Source organism: Aedes aegypti, chromosome 2 (assembly GCF_002204515.2).
Source record: "Aedes aegypti strain LVP_AGWG chromosome 2, AaegL5.0 Primary Assembly, whole genome shotgun sequence".
Taxonomy (NCBI): domain Eukaryota; kingdom Metazoa; phylum Arthropoda; class Insecta; order Diptera; family Culicidae; genus Aedes; species Aedes aegypti.
Window position 1 is genome coordinate 309,475,658 of NC_035108.1, and position 14,878 is coordinate 309,490,535.

A 14,878-nucleotide genomic window follows, 5' to 3' on the forward strand; every position below is an offset into this window, starting at 1 on the left:
ACGTCGACGGCTACGCGACGTCGTCAGAGCTGGCGAGTGCTTAGCGTGTGTTCGTTGTTATCAGCGACAAATATCCTAAGGCAAAATTGGAAGAGTTGGGTTGGGAAGAAGATGTGTTTGACGCGAAAGAAGAAAGAAGCGAAAATGTGGTCATGACGGATAGCCGACGAAGAGATAATATGGAAATTGTGGCAGGGAAAATTCATCCAACGGTTTCGATGAACTGTGGGAAAACAATGACGTTAAATGGCTAAAGTTCAATCATTTCTGGTTCTTGCTCGGTTTCATTTGATTTATAATAACTGTGGTTATTTTTTTATGTATAGTATTAGATTTATCTCAATTATTTCTATGTTACTCTTTTAATTTTTGCAGACAAATTATGTCTACAAACATCAAAATTTTTTTATCAAGTTATCATTTATGTTTTGAGATCAGTTCAAACATAACTCCAGGACTTCCTTCAGGAAAACCACCAGAGATTCCATCAAGAGTTCCTTCCGAAATATCTCCAATGTTTCCACTAGACATTTCTAGAGACTCGCTTCCAGAGATTTCTCCAGGAATTCATTCAAAAATTCCTTTAGGGATTGTACCAGAAATTCTTCCTATATAATCTGTTTCGTAATATCTACAGCGATTTTTCCGAAAATTCCTCAAGGAAATTCTTTTGATCGTTATAAGATTTTTAGACCTATTTCGACAAGGCTCTAGAAATACATTAAATTCCTCCGGGAATTTTGTCAGAGAATCCTAGGGATTCTAGGGATTCCTCCAAATATTATTCAAGTAATTTCTGCCGGAAAATCTTTACAAGGATTCTCATATAGATTTTGTGAGTAATTCCTTCATAGGTTTCTCCAGTATAATCCTACTGAGATTTCCCTCGAGGAGCTTTTCAAGCAATTATTGGAATCCCTGGAGATTTATTCAATAATTATTCAAAAGGATTTCACCTGATACTCCTATAGAGCTTTCTCCAGAAATCTCTGCGTCCAAAGATTCCACCATGAAAATCGCTACAAAAGTTCTTGGCTTTAACCAGGAATTTCTCCAGAAATCTTAAAGAATTCTTCTTCTTCTTTTCTGGCGTTACGTCCCCACTGGGACAGAGCCTGCTTCTCAGCTTAGTTTTCTTATGAGCACTTCCACAGTTATTAACTGAGAGCTTACTATGCCAATGACCATTTTTGCATGCGTATATCGTGTGGCAGGTACGAAGATACTCTATGCCCTGGGAAGTCGAGAAAATTTCCAACCCGAAAAGATCCTCGACCGGTGGGATTCGAACCCACGACCCTCAGCTTGGTCTTGCTGAATAGCTGCGCGTTTACAGCTACGGCTATTTGGGCCCCATCTTAAAGAATTACTCCTGTTATTTCTCCAGTGATTTCAGCAGAAAGATAGGCCTCTCAAGAATCCTCCAGGAATTATACCGGAGATTTTTCAGGGATTCCACCAGGAATTTCTTCAGAGGTTCCGCCAGGGATTCTACAAGAAATTGCTACAAGATTTACGTTCAAGTATTTTCTCAGGAATGTCTCCAAGAAAATCGTTAAATTAATCACTCCAAAGATTTTTACAAGTAATCCTCAAAAAATTCCCCGCGAATAGTTTCCAGCGATTCGTTTTCGGCCTCCGAACATTTTGTACAAATTCCTCTAGAGATGCTCTTAAACATTCCTCCAAGGATATAATCAGAAATTACTTGAAAGTGCCTCCAGGTATTCCTCCGATAATTTTTCTACAAATTGTCTGAAGACTCCTTTACGGAAGAAGTTTTTGAAAAGCTCCTGGATAAATTCCTGGAGGAATCGCTGGAAAAACTCTTTGAGCCATTCCTGGAGGAACCACTATCAAAATTTCTTGAAATTTTAAAAAGTAATCCCAAGATATCCGTGAATGATCTTATCTAGAAAAATATATGGAGAAATCTCTGTACTATAAAATAAAAGAACCCTCAGACTAATTTCCAGAAGAAAATCTGGGAGAATTCTTAGAACAATCCTTGTCCAATCCCAGGAAGATTCTTTAAGGAATCCTTTGAAAAAAATCTTGCAGGTGTATTTTCAGATCAAATTCCTGGTGGATGATTCCATGATTAATGTTTGAAGAAATTTTTAGATGAATTCTTGAATGTTCCCCGGAGGAATTTTTAAAACTCTGAAGAAATTTCTGAGGTAATCCATAGAAGGTTACCTGAAAATTTCTAGGAGTAGTTCACGTAGTGATTTTTCAGGGGTATTCCTTAAGGAAACCCTGGAGAAATATCTCAAAAAATTCGTGAAGTAAAGAGTCCCTGGAGGAATTCCTGATGGAACCCCTGGACGAATCCATGGAGCCCTGAAGAGGATTACCCTGCAAGTATCCTTGGAGGAACCCATGGATGAATTTCTGATGAAATATCTGGAGTTATGCTTGAAGAGATTGTGATAGTGTAATCCCTGGAGAAAGACTTGAAGGCATCTCTGCAAGGTTTCGTTTAGAGTTTTTCCTGGATAAATCCTTGAATGCGTCTCTGGAGGAATCTCTTAAAGTATTTCAGAATAAATCGCTTGGACATCCTAGAGAAAGTAGGTTGCACATAAATGCCAATTTGTATCATTCGTATTTTTGTGAATACTAATTGGAATTTGGAATTTTGCAAAATTCTAAGCTGTTTGGTCACATTGTTGCTATCCCAGTAAACACACGATCCTTATGATAACATATAAGAGTTTGTACGTGAAGACGACATATGTACATTTGTACATGTACATTTAGAAAGAAGATTCTTCTTTTCCTGTGGGTTTCGCGTAAGTGTCTCTGCTCATAGGTCCGCTACCCTCTTTTGGCCCCTAATACAACGGTATTATGAAATCACATTGATTATGAAAATCGACCACTGAAACCGCATGCAGAGCATACGTACAGTCTTTCACGATTTTACGTTTGTTGGGTTAATTCGAATGTAACCAAATTTGAACAAATATTTATGAAGATCTTCTTTTACTTCTTTTTGGCATTATGTTCCTACTAAGAGCTTTTTTTTTTTGTATTTGTGAATAATGTGTGAATAAAGGCCAGAAACCGAGTTATTTTTTCTAAAGTTTTATATATTTTCATAAAAACAGTTGATACATTGTGCAACAAAATAACGTTTTCTTAAAATTTTCATAAATCAACTACTTTGTTTATACATTTTATTATAATTAAATCCATGAAACTAAATCTTCAAGTTGATTAAGTCTTAGAATCATGTTAAGGCCGAGGTCTAAATTTAGTATATTTTCTAGATATTTTTAGAATTTTCGGCTATATTTTTCTCTGTTTTCTTTATTTTTTTAATTTTTCCAAAATCCATTGATGTTATATTTTACCTTTGCCTTTAAATGCATCTTACTGCGAAATTTCAAACGATTCTTCTTGAAACTATACCTTTACTATAAATAAATGACATATATTTGCCGTTGAATTTTGAATCAATCCTTAGTAGTAGTTGAATGCGGATAGGTAGTTCAAGTTATGATTTTTTGTTGGAATTATCTGGGAAGCCAACGATACTTCGTCCATCTGATAAATTATTAAGGGGCCAAACTGCTTTGTTCCCGCATCAAATTTTGCGCTTATTGTTTTGTGATATTTAATAAAACAACTATGGATTCAGTGCATTAATTTAAGTACATAGCGGTATTTTGGTGCTTGAGAGAAAACTTGTTCTGCTGTCACCGAACAGTTCAGCAGATGCAATTCGGTAAATTACACCATTATGTATAAAATGTGCTAAGTTTGTGTATTATATGCACTAGGAGAATCGTACATTGATAGAACAATTTCAGGTTTTAAATCAGTTTTTGAACCATGACAAAACAAGTGTTTAATTGAGTAATATCGTATCTTATTCCGTTTTTAGCTTTATTTTATTGCTTTTTGTCTTAGCTCGTCGTATCGCAGTTTTGTATAAAATATTGCTTTTCGTATGATCCTGCATACGATATAAAATTCTGAAAAGTGAACCAATAATTGCTCAAAAACCATCATTCATATAATTAATGGCCTTTTATCGTCATTTTTTCCCACTGTGCAGTCGCAACTGTCAATGCTCAATAGTGGATATAACACAGAACCTAGGAGAAAACGAGTGTAGCAACTGCATCTTCAACAGTGAACCAAAAGGCGCGAAGAATACCAGCGTGGTGTGGGGACCGCTGATGTGACATCTCGTTCCCGCAACAATTGTCGTCGGGCCAAGAAACAACTCAGTCGATCCGTTTGGTCTAGTGTTTTCCGTGTTGTTTTTTGCTTCTCCGTTGCTGTAAGTTGTGATACGCGCCCCGCTAGAGTGGATAAATAAATTAATGGTGGCGACGGCAATCGATTTGTCTTCTGGTTGTCGGACGGTTGTTCGCAGGACGACGACGAGGACTTTGGAACCTGAATCCTTTCAAGCGGTAAATTAAGATATTGATTTTTTTTCTGTTTTTGCGAGGAACAACGGATATATATTGGAAGTCGGTGGTCACGGTGGGAGTTCACATTTCTTCATTATGAGTTTGGGGTATTTTTAGAAGTAGTGCCAAAAATAAAAGCAACAAGTGGTGCGATTGGCGGTCTACACACCAAAAATTTGGTTTGCCTTCCAGCAAAACAAATTGCTGAACGCCTATCAGCAAAATAAATATTGCTGGAAATTCAGTTATTCATAGTTCGTTTGCTGGTAATTCAGTAAACTATCATAGTTACTGGATCAACCAGCAAAAGAACTGTCAAACACTTAATGTATTTACAATTTTCCGGACAGTTGTTTATAGGCCGCTGTTGAAACGTTGAAATTTCAACAAAAAAAAACAACGAGAGTTCCAGATGTTCATTACTAGTAAGTAATTTTAGTTTATAATTAATGTTGTAATCAATCTGATAATGTTTCTTTATAGTAAATGACGAAGATGTTCCAGCACTGGAGGTACTTCTATGACGATGGAGGAGGAGGATGGCTCAACATGGGACTCCAAAATTCAGTCAGTTTGTTGTGCTTTCATAACAGAAAAAGTGTTACTCTTTATTTAAAGATATAAATATAGTTTTAAACATCAAACGTCGTTTGCTAATTCAGTAATTATGATAATAAAAATGATTAAAATTATATTGCTGATCTTTCAGCAAAACGCACCTGGAAATCGTAACCAAGATTGCTGAAAATCCAGCAAAACAACTGTCAAAATGTATTGCTGGAAATTCAGCAATTTTTATTTTGCTGGAAGGTTTGCTGGATGTTCAGCACAAAAAAAATCAGCAAAATTTTGCTGGTTAGCAGCAATAAAATTTTGGTGTGTAGGATTAGACTCATGAATTGCTTCTATTGGTGAAAATACCCCGTAACAGAGATACAGAACTTCCAATAATATGTTTTTTGGTAGTGTTAACAGCATGTGGTGAATCTTTTTGGATGAGAAATCGGGCTTAATATGGACCACATCATGGGAAAACTGTCCTGAGCAATTCAACTTGCTGACAAATGAATCAAAAAACGTATAGTTAATTATTGACTGAACTTATAAAATGCTTTCAAAACTATGAAGTATTCAAGACAATCAGAATGTACGTATTACGAAAGTTTGGGTTCACCCCCTAAAAAACATACAAAAGTGTTTTGTCCATATCCCCAATTGTAACTCTCTATGGTGCTTTCGAAAGGCAATTCTTACTTCGTAGGTATTTTTCCAAAAACAATTGTTCGAAAACGCATTAAAAAAACATGGCTGATTTCCTCAGCATTGGATCGACAAAAATTTAAAATCAATGTGTAATTAGAGTCGTAATCTTATATTATTTGAAGAGCACTTTGGCGAAAAAATCTGAAAATCATTTAAAATCAATGAGACAATCATTCAAGTCATCGTGCAAAAGTTTGGATTCACCTCTTAGTATGACGTATGAATCGTGCAAAAGTTTGGATTCATTTTAAAACTCAAGGTTTATCCAGAACTTTTGAGGGTTGATTGAAATAAACACGCCTCAAAATGACTTGAAGTTTTCGAACAGATTTACCAGCAGTTCTAACAGGAAAGACTGTATTGTCAGCAACTTAGTTGTTTTAAAATACTGGCCATTTGAGTATGCAATGTGGATATTCCTTCTTCAAATTGTCTAAAAATGTTTTTGTTGAAATAAGTTCCTTGAATCTCGCAGATTCAAACCTTGAGAAATACTACAGCCAAGATACTGTAAGAAATTTCAATCTTTGCTCATTATGTTCCACTGTTGACAAATCAATCGTAAACCATCAATTGCCTCGGTACTTGCCTCCAAAAGGCACGGGAGGTGGTTTCCATCAGCTTGTGATAGATAGATGCAGAGATAGATTACCGCCCGAAGGGGGAACGATAACAGTATGTAAACATCAAACAAGACGTCTCCGTACGTCTTTTGCTGCCATTACCTACCTACACACATTCCTCGGTGTCAATCATCGTGTGTTGCTGCTGCCACCTACAAATGCATATCTGCAGCCGCACTGTGCAACGGAGAACGTGACACGGAGCGGGAGTGCAGTGGGGATCCACAAAGGTCCAGATTTAGTGAAAATCAGGGCAAAATTCCATATCTGAAATATTACACTATTGTTATTCATCCAAAGTGTTTTTGAACATGATTTAGGGTGGAAGACCCTATTTTGGGTAGAGTCACAATTTTTTGGTTCATGGCGCACAAAATTCTAACAAAATTACTGTTTTTATTACATTTTGTGATTCTTTACCTAAAAAAAACTTACATTTAGGCAAACTTAGGCAAGAGGAATGTTCTTATATTGATTCTTTAGTCTTGGAAGCGCTTTTGACCAAAATATTGCTCGGTATAAAACTTTTGACCGTCAATTATATGACCAGGCTTGACATTGGGCGGTATGAATAAAATGTAGTAAAGTGAAGTTTACTACATTCTGGGTAGTAAATGCTGTATGTCCAACACGAGTGGAACAAGTTTGTGTAATTTTATTTCATTACACCTTTCGAACAAACTACAAACAACGCATTGGTATGAATAAAAGTAGCATTTACTACAAAGCTACTGATAGTTAGTAGAGATGGTCGGGTCTCGGGTTTTCAAACCCGAAACCCGACCCGAACCCGAACCCGACAGGTTCGGGTCGGGTTTGAAGGCTACAAAATTATCGGGTACGGTTCGGGTTCGGGCTTACAAAAAGTCGGGTTTGAGTCGGGTTTAGGTCGGGTTTGGTGAGAATTGTGAACAGAGTGAAAACCTAAAAGCTTACCAATGCATCAGAAACGATTAATTTAATGAATTTTCAATCGCGGGTTTTATTCGGGTTTTTCTTACAAAAAAATTTCGGGTTTCGGGTCGGGTTCGGGTTTACACAGCAAACATTTTTCGGGTTCGGGTCGGGTCCGGGTTTGCTTTTCAATTATTGTCTCGGGTTCGGGTCGGGTCCGGGTTTGAAGATATAAAATAAGTCGGGTACGGGTCGGGTTCGGGTTTGAAAAATGTGAAACCCGACCATCTCTAATAGTTAGCTTCAAAGGTTGCTACTCATGCTTTGAGATTGTTAGATTGATTGGAATAACTGAAATTTGAGTAAAAGTCATGTGAAAATAATGTAATAATGTCAGCTTTGGAAAGATGTTTCGAGATCCTCGTAAACAATCTAAGATGTTAAAAAGAATTCTGAGATTCCGGTAAAGTTGGAATTTTAAATTTTCACGTGAATTTTGGCATTTCGATAATTATGTTGTTTCTAAGAAAACCTTGGATGTCTGTGGGAACTCAGGTATTTATAAAGTAATATTGAACTCTACATGAGGCATGTGTTATCCAACATTTTCGAATTTCTTTTGGAATTACAAAATTCGTGAAGAAATTCTGGGATTCCGTTAGACATTCTAGATTTGTTATAATAATTCTGGAATTCTTGTTAAAATATGAAAAATTTGGTATTCGATTCGATTATTGATCTATTGAAATTATTTTGGTTTCTTTAAGAAGGTATTTCTGTAAGAATCTATGAGATTTTCTATTTTTACATCAAAATCTCAGTACTGATATCTAACAAATTTTAAAATTCTATAATTTTATGTAATCTCAAGATCTCTTCATGAGATACAGATTTCTAGCTAAAATTTCAAAATTTTCAGAAAAATCTTCGATGTCAAATCATTTTTAAATTTACATGCACATAAAGGAAATGTCAGATTTATTTCAAATTTATTCTACAAATCGTGTAAAATAACATAGCTTACATGAATTTGTGTCCATGCTCGATTACGCGATGTATAGCGTGAATGTAGTTATATTCGTATTTTAACATGATTTGTCGTGTGAATAAGCGACAAATTTTGCATTCCACTTACTTGCATAACTTTATTAATTTAACGCTGCACTCTGAATGGATTTTTCTTAACGTGCAGCATCACTCTACACTCTGAATGGATTTTTTTTAAATGCAGCATCAGTTACTGCTCATGTTTGCAAGTAGTATGTACTACATGTTCGAAAGGTTTTTTTATTCATACCCAAAGTCAAGTAAACTTTGTGGATTTTGTTTTCGAGTAAATGCTACATGTAGTGAAGTTAAGCAATTTTTTATTCATACCACCCATTATCTCATCTGCGCTGCAAAAATGAGGCGATTTTGACGTTTTTCTGGGGAACTCTATTGAACCCAAAATGCTCAACACAGATCCTCAAATGATTCGAGTGAGAGTGCAAGAAAATACGAGGATTTTTCTGGTACTCTTTCTCTCTTCTTGCTATACTCGCCTTTACTCACATTTTAAAGTAACTCTTGAGTGACCCGCCCGAACAAAACAGTCCTCGCGGAGTTGTGATAGCACTCTTTTCTTAATGGAGTTTTGCTCTGTTGTGTTTTATGCTGCATCATCCTCGCCCATTTTTCGTTGCCTTTCTGATTAGTTTTTCGCTTCCTCGTAAAGATGCGAAGGCATCACACTGCTCTAGAATTTGTCACCGAACTCAGGTGATGTTGAGAAGTATTACCAAGCCTGACTATAACAAGTGTAAAAAACCCTCTAAGCCCCGAGAAAGACCCTATATTTGCAATCGACTGGTGCTCAGAAATAAATAATTTTAATGAAATGCGTTTTTCACTATGATCGATGGGTGAGTCTTCCTGCGAGTAGGGCTTTCAAACCAGAAGTTCAGGTCTGCACATGTTTTTCAACCGGAAAATGTGTTTCCCGGTCACATTTTTTACATCTTTAGCAACGAAACCAATATTAAACAATAGGGTTTAGTCATTTTTAGACTTTAACCTATTAATATGCCCAGTGATCTATTTTGAGATTAAAAATCTCGAACGTTCTGTGATCTATTCAGAGATGAATTACTTTTGTGAATACAGTTATTTTTAACACAAAATTAAAGGATGCTATCTTCGACAAAGGCGTGAAACAACTCAAAGGCAGTCTAACGACAGGTTTTTTGCAATTCATATTTATTCCACTAGGTTGCGCTGTAAGCATAAAATATTTGATTTTTGTGTGTGTGTTTTTTTAGTTGCTTTTTGGCATCACCACGCTCATTTCTTCTTACAATAAATGCATCCTGAGGTTGCAGTGTGGATCTCGGGATTCCAGTGTGGATTTGAGGGCTCCAATGCACATTGTATCTCTTATGGTTCGCGAGTTATGATTTTTCTAAACAAATGAGTTAGGGTGGTCCTGAAATATCAGCTTTTTCTTGATAACTTTGTACATGACAATTTCATACAAAAACTTTGTTTCGAGCACTTTTAGAACTTTGGATTGCCGAAGAAACTACTGTTCTATCTCTTGGGGTTGCCGTGTTATCAGAGATTTTTTTTGCAAAAAATGGTTGTTTTCAAATTTTGATATCTCTGAAACGCACAAACGGATCCTCATGCTTTTGTCGCCACTAGGAAGATAATCTTTTTCTCTGTTCATGGTCAAAAAAACTTTTAGGACGTTTTTTCTTTGAAGTGATAAACAATATTTTGAAAATAATCGAGATGGCTCTTTGATAGTTTCAGCAAAAATGTGCAAAATTTAAAGTACAAAGAATTCATAACAAATCAACGCTTTGAGATATATTTACCATAAACCAAAATGTCTATGGTAAAGAAAGCGAAAAAAGAGACATTTGCTAGAACAACCGAAATAACTGTATGTAGAGTTATTGAAAATTGAATTTACGTGTTTCAATATTATATCGATCCACAGTAAGCGGAATCTAAGAAGTTCTAAGGAGGAAAATTATTTGCTGAAGCAAAAAGTTGCACAATCAAAAGTACTAAAAGCGCTCAGAACAAAATTTTTACGAGAAATTATCATATAAAAAGTTACCGAGAAAAAATGATTTTTCAGGATCACCCTAACTTATTTGTTTAAAAAAACCCATAACTCGCGAACCATAAGAGATAGAAATTTGGGTTCTTCGGCAAAGTTGCTCCATATCGGTTATTCCAAAACATTGTAAAAAAAAAGTTTATATTCTGATCTCACAAACCATGCAGGCCACCCTAATTTCACATCTCTGAAAAAATGTATAAAAAATATGGAGCAACTTTGCCGAAGACACTATGTCTCTAAAATTGACGGTTAGGCGCAATCATTTCAGTGTTCTTCCTAAGATTGTACGTAGTGTGTAATGTAGTGGTTCAAAAAATTTCAATGTGGAACATGGGATACTAATGTTGATCGTAGGATTCTAGTGTAGATTAAGGAACTTCAGTGTAAATCCCGGGAATGCAATATGGATCGTAGAATTTCGGTAAAGTTCCTGGGATTGTAGTGTGGATCCCAGAACTCTAGTGTGGATTCTCGTATTTCAATGTGGATCCCTTTATTCCAGTGTGCACCCAAGGATTAATATGTAGATCGTAGGATTTCATAGTGGATCCTAGGACTTTGATTTGGATCGTAGGATGACAGTGTTAATATTGGGATTCCAGTGTAGGTCTTGGTATTCCAGTGTGAATCTTGGGATCTCCGTGTAGATCGTGGGATTACAATCTGTATATTAGGATTAATGTGTGGATTCTGAGATTTCACTCTGTATTCTGGTATTGAGGTGATGATCCTTTAATAACATTGTTATTTTTGAGATTACAGTATGTATCTTAGGACTTCAATGCGAATTACCAGTGTGGATCTTGGGATTCCAGTGTGGATCCAGAGATTGTAGCGTGGATCGTAGGATTTTGATCCGGCGATTGTAACGTGAATTGCAGAATTTCAGTGGTTGTCGGCATGGGCATCCTTGGTTTTCAGTGTGGACCCATAGATTCACGTGTAGGTCGTGGTATTATGGATTCTGGGTTTCCAGTGTGGTTTCTGAGGTTTTAGTGTGGATCCTGGTGTTGCAGTGTTGATATTGAGGTTAAAGCGTAGATCATGGAATTGTAGTGTGGATCTTGGGATCCCAGTACAGGTCCTTGAATTACAGTACCGACCCTTGATTTCCAGTGTGGATCCTGAGATTGAAGTGGTGATACTGGAATTCCAGTGTGGATCCTGGAAATTAATTTTGCATCCTGGAACTCAAGTGGGGAACTTGGGATCCCAGTATGGATCTTGAAAGTCCACTATGTATCTTGCGATTTCAGAGTAGATCATATGATCCTATGTTTCATAGGTCCTTGGTTTCCAAGGTGATTTCAGTGAACAGAACCCTGGGATTTCAGTGTAAATCCTAGGATTTCCGGTATGGATCCAAATATTCCAGTGTGGATTTTGGGATTCTAGTATGAATCTCGGTATTTCAGTGTGGATCCTGAGATTTTAACGTTAATCGTGGAATTCGAGTGTTAAACTTGAAATTTCAGTGTGGATCTTGCAATTTAAGTGTGAATCCTTAGATAGGAACATGGGGCCTTGGTTTCCAAGGTCAATCCTGGGATTTATGGATCATAGAATTTCCGGTGTGGATACTACGATTTCAGTGTAAATATTTGGATTCAAGGGAGAATTTTGAGTTTCCAATGCACAATGGTCCAAATTCACAATATAGCAGGAAAAAAGTGTTTTCTCTGTTCTCGTTCATTTTAGACGTTCGATGTCCTCAAATTAGAGTTTTGCATCTTCTAAAAAAAATGTGAATAGGGTGGCCCTTATTGAGGTTAAAAATTTGGCTCAAACTTTTTTTTTATGGAATTTTTGGCTGTGCTCTTCTGCAAACTTTTAGAAAATGGGATTTTGAACAACTTTGTCGACGACACTTTTGATTTAAATCTTCATTTGAGCTAAGTTAATTGATTCTGAAAATTTCAACTTAGGGTGGACCCGAAAAATCAGTTATTTTGGTGTAACTTTTTTTGTTTACAGTTTTACGTGAATGTTCACACAACAGAGTTCATGATAAGAAACTAGGTGTGTAGGTTCATTCAGAATTCCTCCGAGAATACTGTTTCAATAATAAATCTTTTTTTTTTTCAAAAATGTTTAAAAAATAATTTCATAAATTGTTTTAGAAACATATTGGAAACACTGCAGGGGGCTTTCGTCTAAATTAAAGTTTTTTCATGCATTTACTCTTGAACTCGACCACAACTACACTCAAAATTTCTATAGAAGTATTTTTTTTTTTTATTTGAGGAATGACTTCAATAATTATCTTCTTTTACTCCTTGTTAAATTCTTTCATTTTCTTTTCTTCAGTATGTTTTGAGATATTCCTTCAAAATTTGCTTCTTAAAGTTTTATTGAGATTGTGTCTACAATAACTTCATAAACTCTTTCAAAGTCCTTTCAAAAATAAGTTTTGTTGAAGCTTTCTAAGGATATTCTTGAGGATACCTTGGATTCATAAAAATATATTTTCCTATAATTCCAATATTCCTATTTAAACTGTTTTAAAGATTCCTTCAGAAATATGTTTTTAAATTTCTGTGCTCTATCGACGGATTCCTAGAGGAATTATTTTACGAGATTTTTAGTAATTTGACCAGAAATTTCACCAAGAACATTTTGATGCATTGATTTATCCCATAGGTAAAGGAATAATTTCTGATATTTATTCACGACTTTATGTAATGAAATTTATGTACACTTCTGCGCTAATATTTTTACATACATTCTAGGCCAATACCTTAAAAAATGCGTTTTAAAAAAAAGTTTAGGAAAATTTATGTGGAAATCTCCAGATAAAATCATCTTTGAATAAAACTTAATGGAATTCCCAGTAGAGCTTCGATGTATTTATTTAAGGTATTTGAAGTAGTTTCTAGTTTGCATAGGATTAAGTGGATATCTTGCATAGTTTTATGTTTCAAAATACAAAAAGGGTGCATAGGTAGTGTATAATGATCGTTTTGGCGTGAAAATCGTGAATGAAGTGTTAAGAATCGATATTTCCCATAATAAGGGGAGGGGCCTGATAGAAAAATCCTGGCTACGCCCATGTGCATCGCCCCCTTAAAAGTCCATGTAACCTTGTTAAACGTCAAAATTTGAAAAACAGGAATGACCCGATTTTGTTAGGTTCCCCATTTTGTCAGCATAAAATTCATCGAGGGGTTGACAAAATCGGGTCCTCACTGTATTCCTAAGGGAATCCTAAGGGAAATTATTTGGGAGTAAAAATCCCATAAGATCCATGTCCATGTGAGAATTCTCTTAAGAGTTTGTGCGTAACCTTAAGGAATTGTGTGGGAATCGGGAGAATCTTATGGAAATCCCGCTTGGCTTTATGAGTGTTCTGGGAGAAATTCGGATGGAAGTTATGTCGAAATCTGGTGAATATTCTATGATAATCCTGTGGGAATATTGTGGGAGTACTTTTGGATTCCTAGATGAATTCTGTTAGAAACCTTCAAAAGTCCTATGGGAATTGTACAATAATACCCTAGGAGTCCAGCTGAACACTTAGTGGTTTTAATTCGACAAAATATTACAATATTCGTGAAAATTGAATGTATCACGTGAAAATAAGTACAGGGGATAGGTAAAATGATTGAGATATGCAAAATTTAGCCCAAATTAAAATGCTTAGGTCTTGTTTCAGTAATTCACTTAGCCACCGGACACTGGAGATGTTCCGGATTTTCTGGGGTCATGTTCCAATCATATTTTTTGTCGCTTGTAATTTTGTGCGGTGTGAAGTTCCAATTGAACCAATTGAAGATTGGCTGCTATGGCCATTCTATAGTTGGTTCGAGGAGGATGTGGAAAATTCAAAACATGTCCAGAAACATATCATACCCCACTTATTACCATTTTGGTTTGAAACTCTGCTCGCAGAAAGATTAAATTATCCCATTGATCATAATGAAAATCGCATTTCATTAAACTTATTTTTGACTGATCACAAGTTGATTGAAAACATAAGATCTGTCCCGGGGCTTTGATGAGATTTACAGCACTTGAAAATAAATTTGCATTCAGGAATGCTGAATCTAGGTAAGAAACTCGAAACACCGAATTGAATTGATGAAACACAGCTCGAAGATTTATTATCATATTGTAACCCTAATTTGCACAGGTTTTGGTGAAAATGAAGTAATCGAGTCGTGCACAAATTACGTCACGCTCCAAGGGGGGGGGGGGTCGATCCAAGCGTGACAAGCCTTACAAAATTTACGGAGGACTCATACAAAAAGTGTGACTTAGGGGGGGAGGGGGTCAAAAATGTAGAAAATTAGCATGACATAATTTGTGCACCATCCTTAAGCAAAAAATATGGTTTCTAGACACGTGCTGCTATTTAGCGTCCAAACAAGATGAAAAATGTATTTCTTTTTGAATTCTCGTATGTATTCTTAACCCTCTAATACCCAAATTTTTATTTTCGATCTAAATATCATTTTTCGTTATCTAAAATCGTTCTAAACACGTTTTGGGCAATGATTTCTTTTTATTCGCAAATTTGTGAATTTTGATTTTTGAACATCCCTATCCTTTTTCACTTT

General features: G+C 35.9%; 2 protein-coding genes across 13 annotated transcripts in view; both read left to right on the top strand.

Moving 5' to 3' along the window:
* LOC5564986 (dual 3',5'-cyclic-AMP and -GMP phosphodiesterase 11) overlaps positions 1-14,878 on the top strand; it is a 425,037-nt gene that overhangs the window by 196,424 nt on the left and 213,735 nt on the right. For 4 of the 12 annotated variants that reach the window (XM_021845667.1, XM_021845663.1, XM_021845664.1 and 1 more), the window contains one exon: positions 4,067-4,430. The exons of 4 other annotated variants lie outside the window; for them this stretch is intronic. The gene's annotated coding sequence lies outside the window, so the exon portion shown is untranslated. Of the gene's footprint in view, positions 1-3,646; positions 3,734-4,066; positions 4,431-14,878 lie in introns of those variants that run through there. 4 more of the 12 variants (XM_021845666.1, XM_021845668.1, XM_021845669.1 and 1 more) reach the window with 4 other exon arrangements.
* Positions 1-14,878, top strand: part of LOC5568834 — a 68,814-nt gene that overhangs the window by 9,002 nt on the left and 44,934 nt on the right. The window lies entirely within an intron of this gene.